Raw genomic sequence first — 5,515 nt, 5'->3', positions numbered from 1 at the left:
TTATCTTGTTCCTGATCTTAGTGGAAATGGTTACCATTTTTCACCTTTGAGAACGATGTTGGCTGTGGCTTTGTCAAATATGGCCTTTATTATTTTCAGGTAAGTTCCCTCTATGCCTACTTTCTGGAGAGTTTTTATCATAAATGGGTGTTGAATTATGTCAAAAGCTTTTTCTGCACCTCTTGAGATTATCATATGATTTTTATCCTTCAATTTGTCAGTATGGTTTATCACATAGGTTGATTTGCGTATATTGAAGAATCCTTGCATTCCTGGGATAAATACCACTTGATCTCGGTGTATGATACTTTTAATGTGCTGTTGGATACTGTTTGCCAGTATTTTGTTGAGGATTTTTGCATCTATGTTCATCAGTGATATTGGCCTGTAGTTTTCCTTTATTGTGACATCTTTTTCTGTTTATGGTATCCGGGTGATGGTGGACTCATTGAATGAGTTTTGGAGTGTTCTTCCCTCTGCTATATTTTGGAAGAGTTTGAGGAGCATAGGTGTTAGCGCTTCTCTAAATGTTTGATAGAATTCCCCTGTGAAGCCATCTGGTCCTGGGCTTTTGTTTGTTGGAAGATTTTTAATCACAGTCTCAATTTCAGTGCTTGTGATTGGTCTGTTTATATTTTCTATTTCTTCCTGGTTGAGTCTCAGACATTTGTGCTTTTTTAAGAATTTGTCTAGTTCTTCCAGGTTGTCCATTTTATTGGCATATAGTTGCTAGTAGTAATCTCTCATGATCCTTTGTATTTCTGCATTGTCAGTTGTTACTTCTTTTTCATTTCTAATTCTGTTGATATGAGTCTTTTCCCTCTTTTTCTTGATGAGTCTGGCCAATGGTTTATGAATTTTGTTTTTCTTCTTAAAGAACCAGATTTCAGTTTTATTGATCTTTCCTATTGTGTCCTTCATTTTTTTTCATTTATTTCTGATCTGATTTTTATGATTTCCTTCCTTCTGCTAACTTTGGGTATTTTATTCTTCTTTCTCTAATTGCTTTAGGTGTAAGGTTAGTTGATTTATTTGAGATTATTCTTGTTTCTTGAGGTAAGATTGTATTGCTATATACTTCCCTCTTACAACTACTTTTGCCACATCCCATAGGTTTTGGGTCATCGTGTTTTCATTATCATTTGATTCTAGGTATTTTTTGATTTCCTCTTTGATTCCTTCAGTGATCTTTTGGTTATTTAGTAGTGTGTTATTTAGCCTCCATGAGTTTTTATTTTTTACATTCTTTTCCTGTAATTGATATCTAGTCTCATATCATTGTGGTCGGAAAAGACACTTGATATTATTTCAATTTTCTTAAATTTGCCAAGGCTTGATTTGTGCCCCTGGATATGCTCTATCCTGGAGAATGTTCCATGAGCACTTGAGAAGAAAGGCAGAGATATCAAAAAAAGATAATTAGAGGGCAATGTCACTGATGAATGTAGATGCAAAAATCCTCAACACAATACTAGCAAACCTAATCCAACAGCACAGTAAAAGAATCTTACACCATGATCAAGTGGGATTTATCCCTGTGATGCAAGGATTCTTCAATATATGCAAATCAATCAATGTGATACACCATGCTAACTAATTGAATTGAATAATAAAATCATATGATCATCTCAGTAGATGCAGAAAATTATTTTGACAAAAGTCAACACCCATTTATAATAAAAACTCTCCAAAATTTTCTTTTAAACAGTTTTACAGTTTTATAATATACATTTAGATCCATGATATATTCTGAGACAATTTTTGTATGAAGTATAAGCTTTAGGTTGTGATCCGTTTTTCTGCACATGCATGCCCAATTGTCCCAGTGTCATCTGTTGAAAAGACTATCCTTTCCCCATTGAATTGCATTTGCATCTTTTTCAAACTTCAATTGATCGTGTTGTGATATCTGGGCTCTGTATCATGTCCATTGATCTATATGTCTGTATTTTCACCAATACTTGATTACTGTATATTTACAGCAAGTCTTGAAATCAAGTCCACCAACATTGTTCTTCTCTTTCTAAATCATTTGGATATTCCAATTTCTTTATCTTTCTATATAAATTTTAGGATCAGCCTATCTGTATCTACCAAAAAATCTGCTGGGATTTTGCTCAAAATTGAGTTGAACCCATAGGTCAAATTGGTTATAAAGACATTTTTGTTGAGAATTTTTATCATGAATGTATATTGAATTTTCCCAAATGCTTTTTCTGCATCTATTTAAATTATTATTCGATATTTTCCTCTAACCATGGTGAATTGTTTTCTATCTTAGTGGATCTTCCACAGATGCTCAAAAACAACGTGTATTATGCTGCTTTTAGCTGGAGTGCTTGGCAAATGTCAATTTTGTCAACTCAGTTGATAGTTTGTTCAAGTATTCTATATTCTTGCTGATTTTCTGTTTACTTTTTCTATCAGTTGGTAAGAGACAAATATTGATGTTTCCAATTATATTTATGGATTTATCTATGTCTCCTTTTAGTCCTATAAGTTTTTGCTTCATGTATTTTGGAGCTCTGCTCTTAAGAGAATATACACATGCAGGATTTTTATGCCTTCTTGGTAAAAAGACCCTTTTATCATAGTGTAATACCTCTATTTATTCCTGGTAATTTAACTTGTTATGAAGTCTACTTTATCCAATATTAATACATCTATTTGAGCTTTCTTTTGATTAATGTTTGCATAGTATAGTGTTTCTAATTCTTTTCACTTACCTGTATGTTCTTATTTAATGTAGAATTATTGTAGGCAGTAAGCTGGGTCTTGTTTTTCATTCATTTAAAATCTTTGACTTTTAGTTTGTGTATTTGGAAAATTTATATTTGCTATAATTATTGACATGTTTGGATTTAATTTTATGGTTTTATAATTTGTTTTGGTATGTCTCTCTCTTTTCCTATCTTTCCCCTTTTTCTGTCTTCTTTTGGATTATTAAATTGTTTTAGTACTCAATTCCAATTTATCTATTTCTTTTGACTGCATCTTTTCGTATTATTATTTTATTGGTTACTGTTGGGATTACAATATACCTACCATTTCATGTCTACTTAGGATTAATACTTATCACTTCAAATCACACCCTTCTAATCATATAAGACTCTTTTCCTCCCTCCTTTATGTTACAACATTCATGTGTATTATATCTGTAAATGTTGAGTTGCATTCCAATAAAGTTATAATTTTTCATTCAACAGTATGCGTATTTTAAATAATTTGAGAGAAAAATTTAGTGTCTTATATTTCCCCAGGAGTTTGTCATTTGTTTCTCTTTCTTATTTTCTGATGTTTCAAGTTCTTTCAGCCTGAAAAACTTACCTTATCATTTCTTTTAAAGCAATTATTCTTACACTGAATCCTCCTAGTTTTCATGCACCTGAGAATGCCTTTATCTTTCCTTCATTCTAAAGGATAGTTTTGCTTGATATAAAATTCTAGATTGACAGTTTTTTCTTTAAGCACCACTATCTTCTCACTTTCTTGTTTTCTGGAAAGAAGTCATCATTTGAATCTTTTTTTCCCATATGTAATGTTTTATATTTCTCTTAGCTGCTTTCAAGATTTTTTTCTTTATCTTTGGTCTTCAGCAGTTTAGTTTCATGTTTTGTTTCTCTAAAATCCTGAATCTGTAAATTTTCAGTAAATTTGAGAAAGGCTTAACCATATATTTCTTCAAATATTTTTCTTTTCCAATCTTTTTTACCTCTGCTTTTCAGAATCCAATGACATAATTGTTAGACATTTTGTTATTGTCTCACATTTTCTTGATTCTCTTGTTCACTTTTCTGTAATTATTTTTCTCTGTGTTCTTAAACTTGGGTAATTTCTATTAATCTGTCTTCATGTTTACTATTTCCTCTATTGTCTCCATTTTACTGTTGAACCAATCCAATAATTGTCTTTCAAATATTTTAATTTTAGGTTCTGAAGTTTCCATTTTCTTTTTTATAGTTGTGGTATAAAGTTTCTATTTCTATGCCACAAGCTTATATTTTTTAATTCATTTCAAGAGTGCTAACCTCTACTTCATGAAGCATGGTTATGATAGCTATTTTTAAAGCCTTTCTTTGATAATTCCAGCACCTGGTTTATCTCACGGTTGGCATCTATTATATTTTCCTTTGAGAATTGAGTTTTTTTCTTGGTCTCTTTATGTCAAGTAATTTTGCACTCTATTCTGAACATTTTGAATATTATGTTGTAAGATTCTGGATCCTGTTAAAATTCTGGGTAGAAGATAGATTCTTTCGTTTTTGTTGTTTTAGCAGAAAAATCAATCTCATTGGATTTGGTCTTTAAGTTCTGTCTCACCTTTTGTAGGCAATGGTTCAAATATCACTTCAGTTCTTAAATTTGCTTACAGTATTTTGCTCTCCCCAGGGTATGTTCCATAAAGGAGTTGTCTGGTACTTGAATGGTGGTTTATATCAAGTTCAGTTTTCAAATCCTTTCCTAAAATTCTTTGGATCTGTCCCATGGGTGCATAACTTGTGAGTAAGCCCAGAATGAATATAAATTCATATACTTTAAATTCACCCTAAGGAAAAATATGTAGATCATAAATGAAAATTTTTTAATCCCCCCAATAATTTTCTATTTATAATATTCTCTGGAATAGTTTTTCAGGAGCATGTACTGAAAAAGACCTTAATAAGTCATATGACTCGACCAATTTCCTGCATTTCTTTTTCCAAGAACAAAATAACAAATTATATATTTACATATATAGATAAAATAACATAAGTGAGTCATTAATATAAAAATTATAAAGAAACCCTTCACATTAAAAATAAGTTAAAAGTATGGAAAAGTGTGAAAGAAAATTTTTTAAAAACCCAAGACTCCATCTAAAAGGAAACGTAAAAGATTTTTATATATTTGTAATGGTACTTGAATTTACCAAAAACAAAGGGTAGAAATTAAAAAACAAAATGAATTAAGGAGGATCTCAGCTAATAAAACATAATTTTTTTCAAAGGTTTGTCTAAATCCAGCAAAATCCCTTGGTTTACTTACACTGATATTTTACCTTCAAATTTGAATGCTTTAGAACTCAGAGGTAACCTATATTTCAAAATATTTAAGAAAGTATATGAAGAAATCTGCTTAGTTATATAACCACCCTCTACTTAAAGCTAAGTATTATTGGGCTTCCCTGGTGGCGCAGTGGTTGAGAGTCTGCCTGCCAATGCAGGGGACACGGGTTCGAGCCCTGGTCTGGGAAGATCCCACATGCCGCAGAGCAACTAGGCCCGTGAGCCACAACTACTGAGCCTGCGCGTCTGGAGCCTGTGCTCCGCAACAAGAGAGGCTGCGATAGTGAGAGGCCCGCGCACCACGATGAAGAGTGGCCCCCGCTTGCCACAACTAGAGAAAGCCCTCGCACAGAAACGAAGACCCAACACAGCCAGAAATGAATAAATAAATAAATAAATTTATTAAAAAACAAAAGATGGAAATGTTATTTAAAAAAAAAAAAAAAAAAAAAAAGCTAAGTATTATTAAC

At 31.9% G+C, this 5,515-nt stretch overlaps 1 long non-coding RNA gene across 1 annotated transcript in view; it reads right to left on the bottom strand.

Moving 5' to 3' along the window:
• Nucleotides 1-2,683: 2,683 nt before the first annotated feature.
• LOC309620201 overlaps nucleotides 2,684-5,515 on the bottom strand; it is a 58,780-nt gene continuing 55,948 nt past the window's right edge. Inside the window, exon 2 of the long non-coding RNA XR_014239452.1 lies at nucleotides 2,684-5,159. This is a non-coding gene — a long non-coding RNA (uncharacterized lncRNA). The remainder of the gene's footprint in view (nucleotides 5,160-5,515) is intronic.

This window comes from Balaenoptera borealis, assembly GCF_965194805.1.
Source record: "Balaenoptera borealis genome assembly, chromosome: X".
NCBI lineage: Eukaryota > Metazoa > Chordata > Mammalia > Artiodactyla > Balaenopteridae > Balaenoptera > Balaenoptera borealis.
The sequence above is the reverse complement of the archived record's forward strand: the minus strand, read 5'-3'. Positions and strand labels throughout refer to the sequence as shown.